Here is a 21,655-nt window from a genome sequence, read left to right on the forward strand (position 1 = left end):
TGTTCACTTCTGCACACAAGCACTGCATGTCTCGTGTCCCCACCAGAGCACGCTCACATAAAGCGGTTACGAACCGCTCGAGCGCTAGAGTCAATAAATGCGCCCACAAATGCGTGCGCGCGCCCATTCTCTGCCCGCTCTGTTACACGGCCAGCAACCATTCCTCTGTGTGTAAGTCCCATGCTTGCGCATCACGTAACAGATGTGACTCTTTCCCCATTCATTCCAATCGGGAAGTCACTCACAAAACAGCCTGTTCATGCTGTCTGCGAGCAATCATGCATGAACACACTAAACGCGCTCACACATTTTGTTCAGCGCTCTGTGTGCGGCAATCAGAGCGAATTGGCCATTCACCCTCTAGCGTTACGCTTCAAAGCGTGGGAAGCTATTCCAGGGATATCCAAGTGGGTGTTAAGCACAATACAACAGGGCTATTTGCTACAGTTCGATCGCCGCCCCCCTCGCTTCAGAGCGCGGCTCGAAACCACTGTGAACACGGAAGCAGCGTGCATGCTTCGTTCAGAAATAGCAAGCCTTCTGTGCAAAAGGGCCATAGAAAAAGTGCCACCCTCTCTGAGCGAGTCGGGGCTTTACAGCCATTATTTTCTTGTTCCCAAGAAAGACGGCGGCCTCAGACCCATATTAGATCTCAGGGTTTTGAACAAGGTGCTTGCAAAAAGACCGTTCAAAATGCTTACAATCAGGAAACTCCTCGCGCATGTGCGCCAGGGGACTGGTTTATTTCTCTCGATCTGAAAGATGCATACTTTCAGATTCAGATAAATCCCGTCACAGGCCATTCTTGAGATTCGCCTTCGACGGCCAGGTTTATCAATACACCGTCCTTCCGTTCGGCCTGTCCTTAGCACCTCGTACTTTCACGAAGTGCATGGATGCGGCGCTCGCACCCCTGCGGAGTCAGGGTTTGCGAATTCTGAACTATTTGGAGGACTGGCTGATTATGGCTCAGTCACATATGGAGCTTCTGTCTCACAGAGCAGTTCTCCTCAGCCATCTGAACAGTTTGGGTCTTGCAGTCAATTGGACCAAGAGCTCACTACAGCCCAGTCAGACCATTTCCTTCCTGGGAATAGAACTAGACTCCGTGGCAATGACGGCTCGCTTATCTACACAGCGCCAGACGCCGTGTTCAGCGACTAGTCGCATCTTTTCAGATGAACAGCCTCACGCCTCTGAAGAAATTCCAGAGAGTGCTAGGTTACATGGCCTCAGCCGCAGCAGTACTTCAGCTGGGTTTACTGCACATGCGCCCGCTTCAGCATTGGCTAAACACCCGCGCGTCTCGCCGGGTTTGGGCCACAGGCCGCCAGCCCATCAAGGTGACTCAGACCTGTATATCAGCTCTGCAGCCCTGGACAGTGGCCGAATGGTATCAGCGGGGAGTGACAATGGGAGCTGTATCTCGCCGAAAAGTCATCTCGACAGACGTGTCCAACACGGGTTGGGGCGCGGTCTGCGAGGGCTCTCCGGTTTTCGGCCTATGGTCAGTTCAGGAAAAGCTCCTTCACATAAATTGTCTGGAAATGTAGCGGTCGAGTACGCGCTCGTGCGCTTTCTCCCGGTCATTCAGGGTCACCACGTCCTGGTCCGTTCGGACAACAGATCTGTGGTATCCTACCTAAACCGTCAGGGCGGTGTCAGATCCAGGAACCTCTTCCATCTGACCTAAACGCATACTGAGTTGGTCCCAGTGCCACCTGCGCTCGCTGAGGGCTGACGCACGTGCCAGGCCACTTGAACGACGGCCCGGACAGACTGTCCAGAGACAATATTCCCCAGGGGAATGGTCCCTGCACGCTCAAACAGTCCAGACGTTATGGCACCTATTCGGCAGAGCAGAGATAGACCTCTTTGCGTCCAAAGAGAACTCTCACTGCCCAATATTTTCTCAAAAAGCGAGGACGCGCTGGCCCAGGACTGGCCCAGACGCCCGCTTTACGCCTTCCCTCCCGTCTCGCTATTGCCACAGGTAATGCAGAGGATCAGGGAAACGCGTCACTCGGTGCTCCTCATAGCCCCGCGTTGGGAGAATCAGACATGGTTCCCGGAGCTTACGCAGCTGTCACTGACAGCGCCGTGGCCCATCCCAGTGAGAGCAGATCTCCTCTCTCAAGCTCGCGGCACAATCCAGAGCGCTGGGGGCTGCATGCGTGGGTGATCAACGACTACCCGTCGCTCTGCCAGAAGGAGTAATAAACACCATCATACAGGCTAGAGCCCCTTCCACGAGAAGACTCTATGCGTCAAAATGGTGCACCGACAGAGACCTGGACCCGCGGACATGTGGGGTGTCGTCGCTGCTCGTATTTCTACAAGAGCTGCTGGATAAGGGCAGATCCCCATCCACGCTCAAAGTGTATGTGGCGGCCGTTGCGGCGTTCGCTGAACCCCTGCACGGCCAGTCATGGGGTAAAAACGAGCTGGTCATCCGCTTCCTCAGGGGAGCTAGAAGGATGAACCCCGCGCCCCCATCGGTTCCTATCTGGGATCTTTCTATAGTTCTCGAAACTATGAAAGCCCCCCTTTCGAACCACTTCAATCCGTGGATTTGAAATACCTTTCACTCAAAACCGTTTTTCTGACTGCCCTGTCATCAGTCAAACGTGTGGGAGACCTTCACGCGCTGTCTGTCAGCGCTGCGTGTCTTGAGTTTGGACCAAGTGACTCCAAGGTCATTTTAAAGCCTAGACACGGCTATGTTCCCAAGGTGATCGGTACTCCTTTCAGAGCACAGGTCATTTCCCTATCGGCGCTGCCAGCACCGGATAGCTGAACGCGACGCCAATCTCCTTTGCCCGGTCAGAGCACTGAGAATGTATACTGCGCGCTCCGCTGCTTTCAGACGCTCCGAGCAGCTTTTCGTTTCGTTCGAGGGCGCACCAAAGGTCTCGCCGCCTCGAAACAGACACTATCTAGATGGATAGTGGACGCTATTGCTGCTGCATACGCGTCAAAAGACCTGCCATGCCCGTTGGGCATTAGGGCTCACTCCACTAGAGGCATGGCATCCTCGTGGGCATGGTCCAGCGGAATTTCCATTCACGACATATGTGTGGCAGCGGGATGGACTTCCCCTCCACCTTTGTCAGATTTTACAATATGGAAGTGCCCGCTCTGCAGGCAAAACTACTAGCGGTTTAATACGCTACAGCTCCCCTGGTGAGCTGCACTGATGGGACACATTCCACACAGACCGGCACCGCCGCTCTGTCGTTCCCGTCCTACTATGTGCTTATGTATTACACAATCAATGACCCACATTCTTGCCGGCCAAATATTATTTCCCCACTCATAAGGGCTCCCCGGGTCCCCCTTAATTCCCTGGGGCTCATACAGTGGATGCTTGGCGCGCACGGCGTTGACAATGGGTTCCCGTAGCGTAAGCTAGCTTACGCATATCTGAGAGAACCTCTCGTAAGAGAACGTATCGGTTACCTAACGTAACCTCGGTTCTCTCTAGATGAGGGAACGAGTATTGCGTAGCCGGCCGTGCTTCAGCGCCACGGCGACTTTTCGCTTCAGTCAATGAAAACCAGGGTTCCAGCCTACGAACTACGCTTATATGCACTCTAGTCACGCCCATTTTGGCGGGCTTTGATGCAGAGAGCGCGCGGACGCCTCTCATTGGATGCGAGTTCGCCCAAGCTCGTCTATAGGCTGCAGCAGTTGCCACAGAGCAACCTATGAGCTCGCTAGCTAGCCCGCTCAAGGTCTGCAGCTGCCGCACTGCGTTGACAATGGATACAAAAATTAAGGATAATTTTTTGGCTTCAATATCTCAGAAAAGATGAATCTTTCCCGTAGCGTAAGCTAGCTTACGCAATACTCGTTCCTTCATCTAGAGAGAACCGAGGTTACGTTAGGTAACCGATACGTTTTCATAAGCTGTAAGCCATAATCATCAAAATTATATCAAATAAAGGCTTGAAATATCTTTGCTTGTAATGAGTCTATATAATATATTAGTTTCACCTTTTAAGTTGAATTACTGAAATTAATGAACTTTTGCACGATATTCTAATTTTTCGAGTTTCACCTGTATTTCTCTCGAGCCGAGATCACTGGAAAAAAAACTGCACACATTGACACCGTCTTATGTCTTATGCTAAAGATTTTACTAATGCATAATTTAAATAAACTTATCTGTAGATATAGTATATTTTTCAATATTCTAGTATGTTTCTTATATATCAAAATACTTATATGAGTTTCCTGGCCTTTGTGTGACCCAGGAGAGAGCATATGAGGTTACTAAAAGTGTTGATGCTGCAGAGGCCACAAAGAGCACCCAGCTGTAACAAAATAATGAGACTAAGGACCTTGAAGATAGACTAAAGCCAAGTTTCTACCAGTAAAAAGATATCAAAAGGCTCTGTGAGATAATGGTGGCAAATAGTATCCATTGGTTACAAAAATAACAAAGGGGCACAGAAATGAGGTAATGCCAGATAACAAACTGTATAGAAGAGGAGGTTTTGGACTAAGACAGTCAGAACGGACAGCTGGCCGGTCTCATGTTTGTTGGTGTTCAATAAACTACAATTTTGGCATCTGGAACTCAAGACTCTGAGAGTTTTCTTACAACTTGATATTCCACGACATATCTTTGGCGCCCAACTCGTGGGGCTGGCATTGAGGTCAAGGGGGCAGAGGTCGCTGGTGGGACGGCTTGCACGAATCGCACAGAAACACCGGCGCCAGAAACTGAGGTAAGCATCTTTGCTTATGGTGTTTTTGTGTGATCTGTGGTAGCGAGTCCCAGTAAGTGGCTTCCCTAAGACTTTTGCCAGTCCGGACATAGAATAATTTGAACTAATTGGCTAAAATAGAGGCGAGTTCCAGATTTCAAAAATAGGGGGGTGGGATTGTTTAAAGAGAGTTTAAGAAAGTTTATTTGAAGAAGGTAGAAAAAGCCTGGGGGTGAGTCGAGAAGCGACGCGCGTGAAAATTCCCGGTTAGGTGCATTTATTCAAGGTTTTGACAGAAGAGTGGCTGAAAATCCTGTACAGGTGAAAATCCTAACACGGGTGGAGAAGTGAAAATTCGCGCAAAATTCCTCCAGGTGTTAGATTAAGTTATTTATTGCAGTGTTTGACGGAACCCGGAATGTGCAGAAAACTGGGAATTGTTGAACTATGTGTGCATGTTTGAGATTATGAATAATGTGCATGACTAACTATGTTGTTGGTGCATGTGTGCTTGCGGTACTAAATGCGCTGTTGTTGTGTTTATTCAAATGCATGATTGCAATGTTGATGATGTATTGTGTGCAAAGGCAGAATAATACAGAGAATCAGGTGCACTAAGCAGGAAATGCTAAATGAGAGTAAAAGTGGAAAACTAATTGAAACAGTGAATTGAATAAAACAATTGTTGAAAAAGTATAAAGACGCAAAATGGCACCTGCTTCTCTGATAACTCCCTGCCTTGCTCTCACTCACTGGTCAGCTGAACGGACAGCTCTGTGAGTGAGGGAAGGGAGATTCAGAAGAGAAAAAAAATAGAATAATTGGGAAAAAGATAAAGAAAAGGCAAAAAGTTTTCCATTACAGTGAACAAGACTAGAGAAAAATGCAGAGACAAGCAAGTTTTGTAAAGTTGGAGATCAATGCAGATCTGAAGAGTGGGAGAGAGAATTGGAGAATAAACTGATAGTGTCAAAGGGAAGCGATCATTTTTGGAAAGAATCAGAGTACATAGATTACGCAGGGCAGAAGAGAAAATTAACTGTAAAAAGGAGTTAATGAGAACCTTAACTGAAGTGGTGAATTTAGGAGAAATAGAACAAGAATGGCCGTTTGTTGACTGGAAAGAAATTGCAGCAGGTAACATTTCTCTCTCATACAGTACGCTAGAGACTAAGTGCTGTGAAGAGCTGTAGGGGAGGGGCTGCTAGAGCGAGAATAGGGAGCTGTAAAGGGAGGGCTGTGAGCATGCACAGAAACAGAGAGAATGTTTTTTGCCTTGTCTCAGTTTTCCTCATGAAACAGAAATCATAATGTGGAAATAAGCTGTTACTGAATTTGAGAGGAGACTAACTGAGAGAAGAAAAGATATAGAATTAAAAAGATGAATAATAGAAACACAGGGAATGAGTGATCATTTCTGGAGTTATGAACAAATTAAATACAGTCAAAAATGTTAAGGTGATATTTAAAAGGGAGAGTAAAGGAGAATTAGCACCAATGTAGAAATTGTCTTGAACAGAGACCCAAAATGGATGTGACAGCTGTGGGTGGAAGTACATGAGTTTTAATATAAAAATAATTAACAGATATAGCGATCATCCACTGTAAATAATGAGTGTTTTTTTATGGAAATAAAGGAGAGAGGGATAAAAAGAGGAGAGCAAAAGGAGGGGCAGAAGTAATAGGTTTGTTTTAGTATAATATTTTTTGAGAGCTCTGTGTTTATAAAGGCCTTGTGTTTGTAAAAAGTGTGAAAGTTTCTGTGTTTGTGAGAGTATCTGTGTTTGAAAGTATGGGAAGTATGACTGAAGTGTGATTGCGTATGGAAGTGTATGTTATATGAGCCCAATAAATATCAATCAAGATAGAGAGGTTGATCCTTTGCTGCATAACTAATGAGGAGTATGTATGAAATTTACATAAAAGAAAATCTATTTAGACTATTTTCATCAATATAAGAGGCAGAAGAGATCTGATGATTAAAAACAAAGAGGGCACTTAATAAATATTATGATTGTAGAATGAAAACCAATGATAAAAAATATATGTGTATGTCTGTGTAAGTGTGTGTGTGTGTGTGTGTGTGTGTGTGTGTGTGTATAAGGATAAATATAATACAGTATAAACAAACAAATAGCTTTAAAACAAAAATGTGCATGAAATCAAAAAGTTAACCCTTAGCGGACTGGACAATGTTTATTCTTGGGCTGTTCTTTTCATGCCATGAAGGAAGCCTGATGTAGATTAACTGAGCAGGAGCAGCTGTTGAATGGACATGTGTCAGATCATAACTCCTTTTATATCAAAGTGATGAGTAAGAATATTTAGATTATAAAAAATTTGATAACTTTAAAGTGATTGAATTGCATTTGGGAAATCACATTATCTGGACAAACAATAAAGCTTTGAATCTAGTGTATTGCGCTAAACTAAAGTCAAATAAGTAATTGGATTTTAAACCAAGGTTGTATTTAAGATAAGTGTTGTTATATTAAAGCAAATGGCAAAAGAGGACCAAAGATATGATAAAATAAGAAAATTATATTTTGTATCTTATGCAGTTAAACCTTAAATGTGAAAACTTCACATTCATGTGTCCATTTTATGTTCTGTCTGGTCCAGTTTTTGAGAGAATTCTATTTTAACATTATTAAATTAAACACAAGAAAGTTGTTTTTGATTTTTCTATGATTTTAAAAATGTCTGGAGAACAATTTAAATGTGAGTGCAGCGTTATCGGTGTAAACTTGATCAACCAACAAAAGATAGGCAGAGATTTTTTATTTTTGTTAGGGACTGTCTGATGAGGGCATTGAGGATGACTTTGAGGGGAAACAGGCCTCTCTTGATGTCTTCAGACAGACAGAAAGGGGCCCCGACTTTAGAAAAAGATAGAAAGCAGATAGATAGCTATTTTATTTTTATTTTATTTATTTTTTGTTTGGTATACACAGAATAGGTCTTGGTTGATCGTGGATACACTGAGAAGCTGCATTTGAGACTAAAATTAAAGGAACATAAATTTAAGAATGATTTGGATCATTTAAAAATTAGTCTTTGGGGCGGGTGAAGCCCATGGAGAAAGGTTAAGATTAAATTGAACATCATAACTTCCTCATATATGAATGTTAATAAGTTCATATTCATGTGTCTATTCTGTGTTTCTTTTGTCATCATTATGTGTGTTGTTTCACTAACTCATTCTGGAACTAGTTTCTCACCATTGCAGACGGCTGAGAAAGATGATTTTATAGAAGTTACTAATGCTGCAGGAGGAAATCAGGACACAAAGAAGACTGAAAATGATGTGACTGATCTGATATATCCTCCTGCGCTCATTACTGCTGGTAATCATTATTGATTTGCCATTTATAATGTGGATTAAAATTTCTCTGGAAAAGTTTATTTCAGTCTTATACGATCACTTTATGATTTTCCAGAATGCCATCAATGGGTTTAATGCCGTGTCTAAATTGTTCTGAGGGTCTAAATTTAAATCCAGCAGCTAACCACTGATTTATTGATTTGAAGAGTAAATATTACAAACATGTGGCAAAGTTATAGAGTTACCTATTGGATTGGTTACTCCCCAAATTTTCCAGAGAGTACCCTCATAATAAAGAAAAGAAAAAAAAAGGAGCTTAGTGTGTGCTATAAAGTGCTGATTGAGTGTCTATTTCTATTACTACTATTTTAGTTTGCCATAGTTAATACATGAAAGTGTCATTTTAGAGGTATAATAGTGATAACTGTTAAAAGATGATGAAACATTTGGATAAAAAATAAATAAATAAATAAATAATGTAAGAGTCATGAGAAATTAAAAGTACGTAGTGTATCTTACTGAGCAATTATTTCAAAACACAAGAAAAGAGATATGTTTTTAGATATGTTTGTCTTTAAGACTTTATTCTGTTTAATCTTTTACTTTTCTGTTAGTTTAAAAACTTGATTTATATTATTTTATTAGATAGAATGGAAGTTCCTTCACCTGAGAAAGTGTAAGAAATGGAGAAAGTAGTAATAATAAATTATTACTTAATAATAAAAAAGGGATTATAATATATTAATAATAAGATAGGTGTTGTAAATGTAAAGCTCTGCATGAACAGAAGGCTAAACATAAGTTGCATTGATTATATAGAGAATGTCGAAAAAGACATTGTGTTCTGTTTTATTAAAGATTAGAAGGTTATTTGTATGTTGTTTGAATGGACAGAAGAAAGTAAGATGAGAGTAGTTTTTGATGAGAGTAGTTTTTGTTTTTAAATGGTGTGAGATGAGAAAGTTTGAAAGCAGTTAATATAATCAGTTATTATAAATATCACTATATTTACTGTTGAAGAATAAATTAAATGTATTATTGTGAAACAGTGTAATGCCCCACTCCTCACTCTCAGTCTAAAATTGATAAGTGTCTGCTTGAAACAGAAACACAAGAGCAGAATTTGAAGAAATATTCATAAGTGTTTTATTTCATTTTATTTTGGTTTGATTTTATTTTTATATGTAAAATGATGTGCCTTGACAATAATGTTAGATAGAGTGATATGAAGGAGTTCAAACAGCTCTCCTCATCAATGATTAAAGATTTTATATATTAAGAGGGCAATCTAAAGTTAAGGGTTTATACTAAAGAAAAGAGATTAAGTTGAAAATTCATCTGAAAGAATAAATGTAGGTTCAAAAACTATCTAGAGACTATTATTGAATTGATGTGATGTTTTTAATTAAGCTTCCTAGAAGCTTGAGAGGCTTTGTTCTGATGTTAGTCCCCACATAGTTTTGTGTAACATTTGCTGAAGTAGCAGAAATAAAACCTGAATGGAAATTAATTATCTATAAATGAGTTCAATTTTAGCATATTTGACTTTTACTTCGGACAATTTTAATAGATTGATGAATTTTTAATAATGCTTTTTTGAATTTAACCATGTTTTGAATTGTCTCCATATTTAAGCATTTGTAGATGTTCCATTGGCTGTGTCGGTTCTCTGGTGATACTCCCTGAAAAAGAAAATATCTGTTTACTGATACCAAATTATTAAGGATTGAGGACTGAGCAGCATCAAGACCAGTGGCAAGAGGTGACGACCCAATGACGGGTAAGACTTGACAATGGCATAAAAGGTTAAGCAACCAAAGCAGGGGCGTCACCGCCCTGGAGACCTGACTAAGAAGGTTTGAAAGGGGTTTAAGGAAGTGGATGAATGCTCTTAGATCAGAAGCATCAAAAGGGAGGTCTAGAAGAGACCTGCTCAAAAATGTAGAAGTTCCACTGAACCCGACAGCATTTTAATAACCACTTTACTAAAATAACTTATCACAGTGTTAAATACTAAGCATTCTGTCACTGTGTTGTCAGGGGATCATACCCTATGAAGAGGATTATTTATAGATTGGTTTTGGGGGTAAAGTTTTGAGAACCGTTGCAGACAAAGGAGTGCTTGACATTTTATAGAAGTATTAAACAAACATGGGGAATGTTTGTATGATAATGAATTTAGACTGGAAGATGATTTATTACTTTTACTTATGCTTTAATTGAACTCATATACATTGTAAAAGTAATGAAGAATGGAAAAGATACATGGTGGTGACTAAAGATTACGATTGCTTGTCTTGTTTGTTTGTAACAATATAAATGGAATTAATTAAGAAATAGGGTGCAGGGTTGGCTACAATTGGTATAATAATTGAAACAACAATTTGTGAGAGGGGAATAATATAATATTGTGTGTTACCATTGATTAAATAAAAAACCAGATGAAGTACTGATCAATGTAAATGGCCCAATGCAACAGAAAGACCAAACTGGGAGGAAATTGATTCCTCCAATGATATGTTATATATTTGATAATTATTTTATTGATTTAATACTCTGAATTACTCTGATATAGTCTGAAACTATGAAAAACAGCTTAGCTTGCAGGGAAAATTAATTAATGTGATACAGACATTGAGAGTCCTTGGGAAACAGGAGGAAATGAAATGTATGTGATAAGTGAATGAGTAGGGAGTTTTAAGATAAGGAACACCTGTGGTAGTTTACCTCCTCTGTGGAGAATTATAGCCTTTTTGTGAATGACCCTTTCTGTGAATGACCATGAAAAATGTTGTGTATAGATACTAAAGGGATGATCTAATGTTTTTAATTGGAACAAAGTCAGGCTATGCCTGGCTCCTGCCTGGAGGAGGCAGAGGACCCATGTGTTATTTAGTGCTAGAAATGAGATGCAACAAATGTGTGTGTAGCAAATGACTCTAATAAGGGAAATCATTTAATATATTAATCAAATGAATGCAGAAAGTAATGATTGTTAGTTAATATAAAACATGTAACCATATGAGGTGATTACAGTGTTCTTTATATATATAAAATGAAATAGTCATGCTTTTGCCATCATTGAAGCAAGTTAGGACAGGATGACCCGCTGAAGGAGAGAAGGTGGAAAACAATTGCGGCCTACAATACCAGTGAATAAGAAAGACATATTAATATGGATGTTATTACTGACATACTTGGGACAAGTGTTGCCCCCAATGATGGGGCCTACCAGAGAAACTTCCCAAGAAGGACCAGGATCACCAGATGAACAATTCTAAGAAAGCATACTGCAGAGTGGGTTCCCTACAATCAGCCTTGGGGATCTTGGATGGCCTTTTCAATGAAGCTGACCTAAAACAAAATACTCCAGAATGTGAATTAAGAAAGTACAGAGAACTTGACAGACTGTATTGAAGAAACTATGAATATGGACTTCCCAACGATGAATACGAGGCAAGATTCAGACAAAGAAGAGCAGCAAGCACAAAACTAAGAACCCGAGGAAGAAGAAGATCAGCAGGAACCGGCTACAGAATCTGAGGAAAGAGAAGAGGAAGTAGAAGGACAAGCGAAAGTAGGGGAAGAGCACGTTGCGGCAGAAAAAGGGATTTAAGTGCCGCAGTAGAGCAGGAAAGCATAGAAATTGAGACGGAAGTATATGTCACAGAGGAACAGGACCAAGAAGGTGAAGAAGGAGAAAGACAAGAAGAAAGTGATCGTCCTGCTGAAACAGATTCAGAAGCAACTGAAGGAAATGAAACAGGCCAACAAGCGCAGTTGTTCGAGGAAGAGTTGTGGCACATGGAGAAAGAATGGAAGCTCAAGGAGGTATTAGTGTTGATGATGCTGTTACTAACATATTTGGGACAGGTATTGCCTCCTATACAGGGCCTACCGGATAGGCGATCAAGGAAGGCCCAGACTCTCCAGGTGAAGGACTGTCACAACGACTATGGTATGATGAATTTCCTACAATTGACATCTCAGACCTTCAATGTTATTCCCCCCGAATGAGCAGAGACTAGATAACATAGCACGAGAAATCAGAAAGAAGCGAACGCCTGGATCACTAAACAAAGGTGAACCCGAAAAGCAAAGAATCTGGATAAGCAATTTGGCTAAGCAGAACAAACCGAAGAATCGGCCTCAAAAGACACCTGTCAAAATAATCACCCAAAGACTGAAAAAGCAAATAAATTTAGAAAATTATATGGAACCCATAGAGTCAGCAGGAAAAGAGGAACTATTACAATATGCAAATCAAAATGACTGGTATAAATGGGCCAGATATACAGCTAAGCAAGCAAAAATGACAAACTGTGTAATTGAAAAAATTTGTAGTAGTCCCAAATCAGTATGATTATAGTGAGTATTATGCCAAAAAATTGTGGTAAAACAGGGAGAACAGTGTACTGCCCAGCAGAATGTTTGGCATTCTTGGGTCATCCGGAATATGATAAATATTATAAGATGATAGGGTGGGGAGATGAAGGCAGAAAATTAGACAAATACGTGTGGATAATGAGAAAAAAGAAAGCACATTATCATATAAAATAAATTGTCAACTGGAGTATGAATGCTTTAACAAAACTAAAGGAAAAACGAATGTAGGACAATTTAAGGGCAATTGTGCAGTAATATGGCATTTAGATGATGAAATGTTTTTTAATAATAATGTGATTAGGTTTAGATTTAGATTGCTGTATATACATACATACCAAATAATACATCCCCAGAAGGAACTTTTACCCAGGCGATGAGGAAACTGCATGACCTGAGAAAGGAAGTTAAATCTAATGTAGGGAGAGATCAGCGGTTTGGGCAATGGTTTGATGATCTTTTTGGTTCATGGAAGTTGGGGCTAATGAAAATAGGTATAATAGTAGTTATGGGACTGACCCTATTTGCATTATTGTTATGTTGTATTATACCCATTCTGAGATCAATTATGACTAGAACGGAGGCTAAGCAAATGGTAGCCGTATCAATGATGACAACGCAAACAAGTGTTGCAACCAGACAATATACCATTGGGCCAGGATTGGATGAACTTGATGAGATTTACTGAGAAGCAATCAAGAAAATAACAATGTAAGGGGAATTTTATCATGTTTTTGATAGTAAGGGAGACAGCAAGACTATTGTACTTTCATTTTACATAACAAAATAGGTAGCATCTCAAGAAAGGAGTTAGAGGGTGTTTTGTTTGTTATTTTTGACATATTCCCCTATTATCAATGTAACCAATTTCTTATTACTTATTGGTGAAGTATATCTTTAGTACACTGTATCTAACAAATAGAAGTAGCATTTTTGATGATTATGGTTCCATATAATGTATATGTGAAGTTATTGCCAAGAGAAGACATAGAAGAGCTATATTTGAAGACAGGAGCGACGAGCACCTCAGTGCTTGGCTGCAAGAGCAAATAGACTCAACTGGTGGTTTAAAAACCCGCTGTCTGCTCCAACACACCACCAGATAGCTCCAGGCTACCGGAATTGTCTGTGAGTTCCTCTGGCAACGAAGGATAAATATTACTATGTTACTTTTAATAGTGTTTTGTTAAAGCATATATATATATATATATATCTTCTACTCAATGGATAATCAATTGTACTCTACATCACGCAAGGCTTCACATTTGCATGCACATGCTTATTACAAATGAGTTGATTTCTGTCACCCACCCCAGGAACAGTGATAGCTAGAGGACTGGGATCTTTTACTCCTTCCTAGTTAAGTGTGGATGGAGAGGTTTGGTCCCAAGTTCTGCAGAGTGCAGCCCCATAAAAATGGCATTGGATAGTGGACTGAGTGGCCTACTTTGGCTACATGATGAAATGGGACAGGCTAGCTTGTGTGACTGCACTCTGGTTTGAGGGAAATAGAGTGTGAGACTTTTTAAGTCTCAGAGGTGGGAATATATAGTATATTTTTCAATATTCTAGTATGTTTCTTATATATCAAAATACTTATATGAGTTTCCTGGCCTTTGTGTGACCCAGGAGAGAGCATATGAGGTTACTAAAAGTGTTGATGCTGCAGAGGCCACAAAGAGCACCCAGCTGTAACAAAATAATGAGACTAAGGACCTTGAAGATAGACTAAAGCCAAGTTTCTACCAGTAAAAAGATATCAAAAGGCTCTGTGAGATAATGGTGGCAAATAGTATCCATTGGTTACAAAAATAACAAAGGGGCACAGAAATGAGGTAATGCCAGATAACAAACTGTATAGAAGAGGAGGTTTTGGACTAAGACAGTCAGAACGGACAGTTTGTTTGTTGGTGTTCAATAAACTACAATTCATCGTGATATTCCACGACATAGAATGCACTAATGGTCTTAATTATTAATTTAGCATGTACACAAAGTTTATGACATTCACTGACTGGGTTCATTATAACCGATTTGAATAATATCTGTGAGTTTAAAAGGTGTAGTAAGCTTAGATGTAACTATATTTACAATTTCAGAAAACAATTCCAGAAATCGAATTTTCATTCAAATATATGAATGATCGGAATCAGAATCAGAATCACAATCAGCTTTATTGCCAGGTATGCTTGCACATACAAGGAATTTGTCTTGATGACAGGAGCTTCCAGTGCACAGCAATACAAAAACGGCAGCAAGACATAGATAATAAATAAAAAAATTTAAAAAGAATAATAAAAATAAATAATTATACATATACGTACATACACTCAGACACACCTAAATAAATACCCACATACACACACGTATAGTACAAAACGATCACAAATCTATTATATAAAGAACAAAAATACAGAATATTATGTACAGTGCAATGTATGTAATGCAGAAGTGGATATGTTAGATAATATAAATAGACTTAAACTGTGTATTGCACATACTTATTGCTCAATGGGGCGGCTTTAACTGAACGATGAAGGTAATCAAACATATTACGCCCGCCATAACCGACCTTTGTTCAATTAAATATAAACACTTTTAGTTGGGTTTTTTCTGGGCCAGGCAGGTCTTCATTTTTGCAAAGTCACAAAAGTACTACACCAATATATCAAGAAAATATTCAAAGTTTTCTTTTTTTACAAATGTTCAAGTAATGTGCATTAAATGTACACAAGTTGTCTCATCTTTCTTAATATATAACTTTCAAGACACTGTGTGAGATCAACATACTGTTCTCAACATTAAAGTGATAGTTCTCTCAAAATAATCCAAATTCTGTTGTCATTTATTACACTTGTGCCATTTCACATCCATGTGTCTTTCAAGGAATACAAAATAGGATGCTTGGCAGAATGTTAGCCTCAGTCACCATTTCCTTTCATTGCAGCTTTTATCCATACATTGAATGTGAATTGTGACTGAGTTTACCATTCTGTGAAACACTTTTTTCCCCCACAGAAGAAAGTTATACTGGTTTGGGACTAGATGAGGGTAAATAAATGACCAAATGTTCATTTTTGGGTGAACGATTCCTTTAAGACTTTGATTTGTTGTCAGTTTTTCCACATTTTTATAAAACAACTTTTTAAATGTTCCACCTACAGGAAATTGAAACTAATGCAAAATTGCATGAAGTGTCAATGTAAATATTGTTAACTTGGTATTGACAGAAAATTTAAAGAAAATAAATAAAAAATAAAAACAAAAAATTAAATAAATGAATACTTATGTTATACTATTAAATATTGAGTTCTGTAAACTATTTTTTTTAAATGTCGTAACTGTGACAAAAAAAAAGACAATAAATTCTAAATTTTATTAAAAAGAAAAAACCTTTATTAACAGCATTCATTATCCATAAAAAAGATTATCATTAGAATACACTTTTATACAGACCACATTAAAGTTTTCTAAATTAAATAAATAATGGAACAGTAAAATATAAGAGCAGCAACTTCATATAACAAGTTCCTTGCTTGTAATTTGTACAGTAATGATAAAAAAGGGTCTTTCACTCACAGTCATGTTCCTGCATAACCAGGTACTTATGATAAATCATTCCAATTTCATCTGTAAAAAAGTGAGTTCTGACAGACAAGTACCACTTTTTATAGTCCATAAATTCAGTTAATCCACCTCTTCAATAGTGGGCCCCTGGGAACCGGCCCCTGCACTGGCACGGGCCTGAGCTCCACAGCCTCCAGCTGGCATCCCTCCCTGGTAGAGCTTTGTAATGATTGGGTTGCAGACTTTCTCCAGTTCTTTTAGCTGATGTTCGTACTCCTCCTTATCAGCCAACTGGTTGTTCTCTAGCCAGTTAATGGCCTGATTGCATTGTTCAATACATTTCTTCTTGTCATCTTCGCTGATCTTGCCTTTCAGGTTCTCGTCTTCCACGCTGTTCTTCATGTTGAAGGCGTAAGACTCCAGGGAGTTCTTGGCAGCAATCTTCTCTCTCTGCAGATCATCTTCTCCTTTGTACTTGTCTGCTTCCTGCACCATTCTCTCAATCTCCTCCTTGCTCAGTCTGCCCTTGTCATTGGTGATGGTGATCTTGTTCTCTTTGCCGGTGCTTTTGTCCACCGCTGACACATTCAGGATTCCATTGGCATCAATGTCAAAGGTCACTTCAATCTGGGGGACTCCACGAGGTGCCGGTGGAATTCCCGTGAGCTCGAATTTTCCAAGCAGGTTGTTGTCTTTTGTCATGGCTCTCTCTCCCTCATACACCTGGATCAGGACACCGGGCTGGTTGTCGGAGTAGGTGGTGAATGTCTGTGTCTGTTTGGTGGGGATGGTTGTGTTGCGTTTAATCAGGGCAGTCATGACTCCACCAGCTGTCTCGATGCCCAGGGATAGTGGAGCCACATCCAGCAGCAACAGATCCTGGACATTTCCGAAGTGTCACCCATGAGGATGGCGGCTTGGACTGCAGCACCATAAGCCACTGCCTCATCTGGGTTGATGCTCTTGTTCAATTCTCTCCCATTGAAGAAATCCTGCAGAAGTTTCTGGATCTTAGGGATTCTTGTTGATCCACCGACCAGAACAATGTCATGAATCTGAGACTTGTCCATCTTGGCATCTCTCAGGGCTTTCTCCACAGGCTCAAGTGTTCCCCTGAAGAGGTCCGAGCACATTTCTTCGGCGTGCTCTGGTGATGGATGTGTAGAAGTCAATGCCCTCATACAGGGAGTCGATCTCAATGCTTGCCTGAGAGCTGGAGGAGAGTGTTCTCTTGGCTCTCTCACAAGCGTGCACGCAGCCTCCTCAGGGCCCTCTTGTTCTGACTGATGTCCTTCTTGTGTTTCCTCTTGAACTCATCAACAAAGTGATTCACCATGCGGTTGTCAAAGTCTTCCCCACCCAGGTGAGTATCTCCAGCTGTGGCCTTCACCTCAAAGATGCCATCTTCAATGGTCAAGATGGAGACATCAAAGGTTCCTCCACCCAAGTCAAAGATCAGGACGTTGCGCTCTGAAGCTTTGCCTTTATCAAGTCCATAGGCAATGGCTGCAGCTGTGGGCTCATTGATAATTCTGAGGACATTCAGACCAGCAATCACTCCAGCATCTTTAGTTGCTTGCCTCTGGGAGTCATTGAAATACGCAGGAACTGTGATAACTGCATTTGTCACTTTCTGTCCCAGGTAAGCCTCTGCAATCTCCTTCATCTTCACAAGTACCATAGAGGAGATTTCCTCAGGATAGAAAGACTTGGTCTCTCCTTTGTACTCAACTTTGGCCTTTGGCTTTCCACCATCACTGATGACTTGGAAGGACCAGTGCTTCATGTCAGACTGGACGACTGGATCATCAAACTTCCTGCCGATCAGCCTCTTCGCATCAAATACGGTGTTGTTAGGGTTCATGGCCACCTGGTTTTTTGCTGCATCTCCAATGAGCCTTTCTGTGTCTGTGAATGCAACATAGCTGGGTGTTGTTCTGTTTCCCTGGTCATTGGCGATGATCTCCACTTTTCCATGCTGAAACACCCCCACGCAGGAGTAGGTGGTGCCCAGATCAATTCCAATAGCAACTCCTTTTGCAGATGACATGTTTGATTTCTTTTTATTGTCTACCTATATTCAACAACAACAAAAAAGGAAAATCAATACAATGTATAAAACGCAAATTCCACAATATTGTCACTTTATAACTGTCTGCTACCTCAATAACTGCTATGTGCATAGAACACTATCTCATAGTATGTTATGTTTACGTTTTTAGAAACTGTCATCTGTTTGCACTACTGAGTACTGGTCGGCGCTGCACTGTGTCTATTGTCCTGTTCATTGTCAGTAATTTGTTGTACTGTCCTGTACTTTGCACATGTTTGCACGTGCACTTTATATAGATATTTTATTTCGTTGTGTTGTCTCATGTGGTCCTGTGTTGGTCCTTTGTTGGTGGAGGAACGTTGTCTCGTTTTGCTGTGCTGTACTAACTGTATATGGTTGAAACGACAATAAAAACCACTTGACACATTAATATGAATAATGAGATTAACTTTATAAGGCCTGTATGTTTCAGATCACTTACATCAATGTCCAGGCATATAATAGTACTATTAGTAGTACATTTCACTCTATATTTTTGTTTTATACATGCAAACAACAAATTTCCTGCTCGTTATTGATTTACTGTACGACCCTTTGTCATAATCATCCAAACTCAGCGGGTAAAAATAATAGAGGGAGATAAAATATTTTTCTTCTTACCTTGTCTGAAATTGATCCCTTCTTTCAGTGTTCGTTAATGGCTCGTTGCCTAAAACTCTTCACTAACTTGATCTGTTCCGATTCATACCGACATAGCAGCATCTCACTCGTGTTTTATATTCTCAGGCTTCTGCTCGTGAAGTTTCTCGAAAGCTCCCGCGAGTTGGACCAATCAAACGCGGCACAGTCGAGCGGTTACTCCCTCAAGGCGGCACAACTCATCTCTTATCTCACTTCTAGCTTTTTCTGCATGTGGTACAAGTGACGAGATCAGAAGAAGTCCGTGAAATAGAGAGCAATCCTTAAACATTCAGAATATTTCTCGTGAACTCTGAATAGTTGCGACGATGGCATTTATCATGTGTGTTCTCTGTAATACCTCTAATGCTTCCTGTGTTTTTATGCTACACAGAAATGCATTTTGAAATAAAAGGAGCACTACCCAGTTAATTATCCTCATGCTTATGCCTTCTCTTGTTTCTAAGTTGTGTGGTTTAATTATGTTCTATATTTAGGTTAAGGTTAACATAGTTAATTAATAAATTTAGTTTTTGTATGCCAAGTAAAATCTACGTTGAATAATACAGTGTTCTTAATAATCAAGAAATAATCTAAGAACGACACAAAAAGTGAAAACAAACAAACATGTTCCTAGTTAATGGCAAACGCATTTATTCCATGTCATTGATAGTGCTGAATAAAAATGTGTTTTGCTGGAATATGATAGTTCATTTGAGTAAACCTCTTGATTTCTTTATTATTATTATTATTATTTCGTTGTTTATTTATGTTGTACATGTCTGTCAGAATGAGCAGGTCGTTGAATTACAATTAAAGTTAAAGATGCTTCTGGAACATTTGAGAAGTTTTCGTCACATGTTTTCATTCTGCGCCATTTTCAACAGAGGGCGCTGTTACGTGCATTATATTAAGTGCGCTTTTACAGGTGAAACTCGAAAAATTAGAATATCGTGCAAAAGTTCATTAATTTCAGTAATTCAACTTAAAAGGTGAAACTAATATATTATATAGACTCATTACAAGCAAAGTAAGATATTTCAAGCCTTTATTTGATATAATTTTGATGATTATGGCTTACAGCTTATGAAAACCCCAAATTCAGAATCTCAGAAAATTTGAATATTGTGAAAAGGTTCAGTATTGTAGGCTCAAAGTGTCACACTCTAATCAGCTAAACACCTGCAAAGGGTTCCTGAGCCTTTAAATGGTCTCTCAGTCTGGTTCAGTTGAATTCACAATCATGGGGAAGACTGCTGACCTGACAGTTGTGCAGAAAACCATCATTGACACCCTCCACAAGGAGGGAAAGCCTCAAAAGGTAATTGCAAAAGAAGTTGGATGTTCTCAAAGTGCTGTATCAAAGCACATTAATAGAAAGTTAAGTAGAAGGGAAAAGTGTGGAAGAAAAAGGTGCACAAGCAGCAGGGATGACCGTAGCCTGGAGAGGATTGTCAGGAAAAGGCCATTCAAATGTGTGGGGAGCTTCACAAGGAGTGGACTGAGGCTGGAGTTAATGCATCAAGAGCCACCACACACAGACGGGTCCTGGACATGGGCTTCAAATGTCAAACGTCTTACCTGGGCTAAAGAAAAAAAGAACTGGTCTGTTGCTCAGTGGTCTAAAGTCCTCTTTTCTGATGAGAGCAAATTTTGCATCTCATTTGGAAACCAAGGTCCCAGAGTCTGGAGGAAGAATGGAGAGGCACACAATCCAAGATGCTTGATGTCCAGTGTGAAGTTTCCACAGTCTGTGTTGGTTTGGGGAGCCATGTCATCGGCTGGTGTTGGTCCACTGTGCTTTATTAAGTCCAGAGTCAATGCAGCCGTCTACCGGGACATTTTAGAGCACTTCATGCTTCCTTCAGCAGACAAGCTTTATGGAGATGCTGACTTCATTTTCCAGCAGGACTTGGCACCTGCCCACACTGCCAAAAGTACCAAAACCTGGTTCAATGACCATGGTATTACTGTGCTTGATTGGCCAGCAAACTCGCCTGACCTGAACCCCATAGAGAATCTATGGGGCATTGCCAAGAGAAAGACGAGAGACATGAGACCAAACAATGTAGAAGAGCTGAAGGCCGCTATTGAAGCATCTTGGTCTTCCATAACACCTCAGCAGTGCCACAGGCTGATAGCATCCATGCCACGCCGCATTGAGGCAGTAAATAATGCAAAAGGGGCCCAAACCAAGAACTGAGTACATATGCATGATTATACTTTTAGAGGGCCGACATTTCTGTATTTAGAATCCTTTTTTTTTATTGATTTCATGTAATATTCTAATTTTCTGAGATTCTGAATTTGGGGTTCTCTTACGAGAGGTTCTCTCAGATATGTAAGCTAGCTTACGCTACGGAAAGATTCATCTTTTCTGAGATATTGAAGCCAAAAAATTATCCTTAATTTTTGTATCCATTGTCAACGCAGTGCGGCAGCTGCAGACCTTGAGCGGGCTAGCTAGCGAGCTCATAGGTTGCTCTGTGGCAACTGCTGCAGCCTATAGACGAGCTTGGGCTTAACTCGCGATCCAATGAGAGGCGTCCGCGCTCACTGCATCAAAGCCCGCCAAAATGGGCGTGACTAGAGTGCATATAAGCGTAGTTCGTAGGCTGGAACCCTGATTTTCATCTCTTCAGCGAAGCTCTCCGCATCGCTGACCTGGAAGCCGCGTCGCCGCTCGAGGGGCATCTAGCAAGCGTGGACAGCGCTAGAAGAAGCCGGCCGCCTCAGCCACCTTCAGCCATCCTGCGAAGCTACGCCATCCGACGACGTATCCTTTTATTCAGCAAGCTAGTTCTCACAAACTATTCACAAAAGAGTACGAAGCGCTCTTTTTCAAGATGCCTCGCTCCACTTGCGCCTCATGTCAGGCCCTTCTCAGCACAGGAGACCGCCACATCATCTGGCGCCTCTGCCTGGGACTGGGGCACG

General features: G+C 40.5%; 4 pseudogenes; all 4 read right to left on the minus strand.

The window, feature by feature from the left end:
• Positions 1–21,655, minus strand: part of LOC127653470 (heat shock 70 kDa protein-like) — an 81,681-nt pseudogene that overhangs the window by 39,536 nt on the left and 20,490 nt on the right.
• LOC127653474 (heat shock 70 kDa protein-like) overlaps positions 1–21,655 on the minus strand; it is a 57,173-nt pseudogene that overhangs the window by 14,947 nt on the left and 20,571 nt on the right.
• The window catches only part of LOC127653478 (heat shock 70 kDa protein-like), a 55,202-nt pseudogene that overhangs the window by 7,510 nt on the left and 26,037 nt on the right, over positions 1–21,655 (minus strand).
• On the minus strand, positions 15,772–18,824 carry LOC127653473 (heat shock 70 kDa protein-like; annotated as a pseudogene).

This window comes from Xyrauchen texanus, chromosome 12 (genome assembly GCF_025860055.1).
Source record: "Xyrauchen texanus isolate HMW12.3.18 chromosome 12, RBS_HiC_50CHRs, whole genome shotgun sequence".
NCBI lineage: Eukaryota > Metazoa > Chordata > Actinopteri > Cypriniformes > Catostomidae > Xyrauchen > Xyrauchen texanus.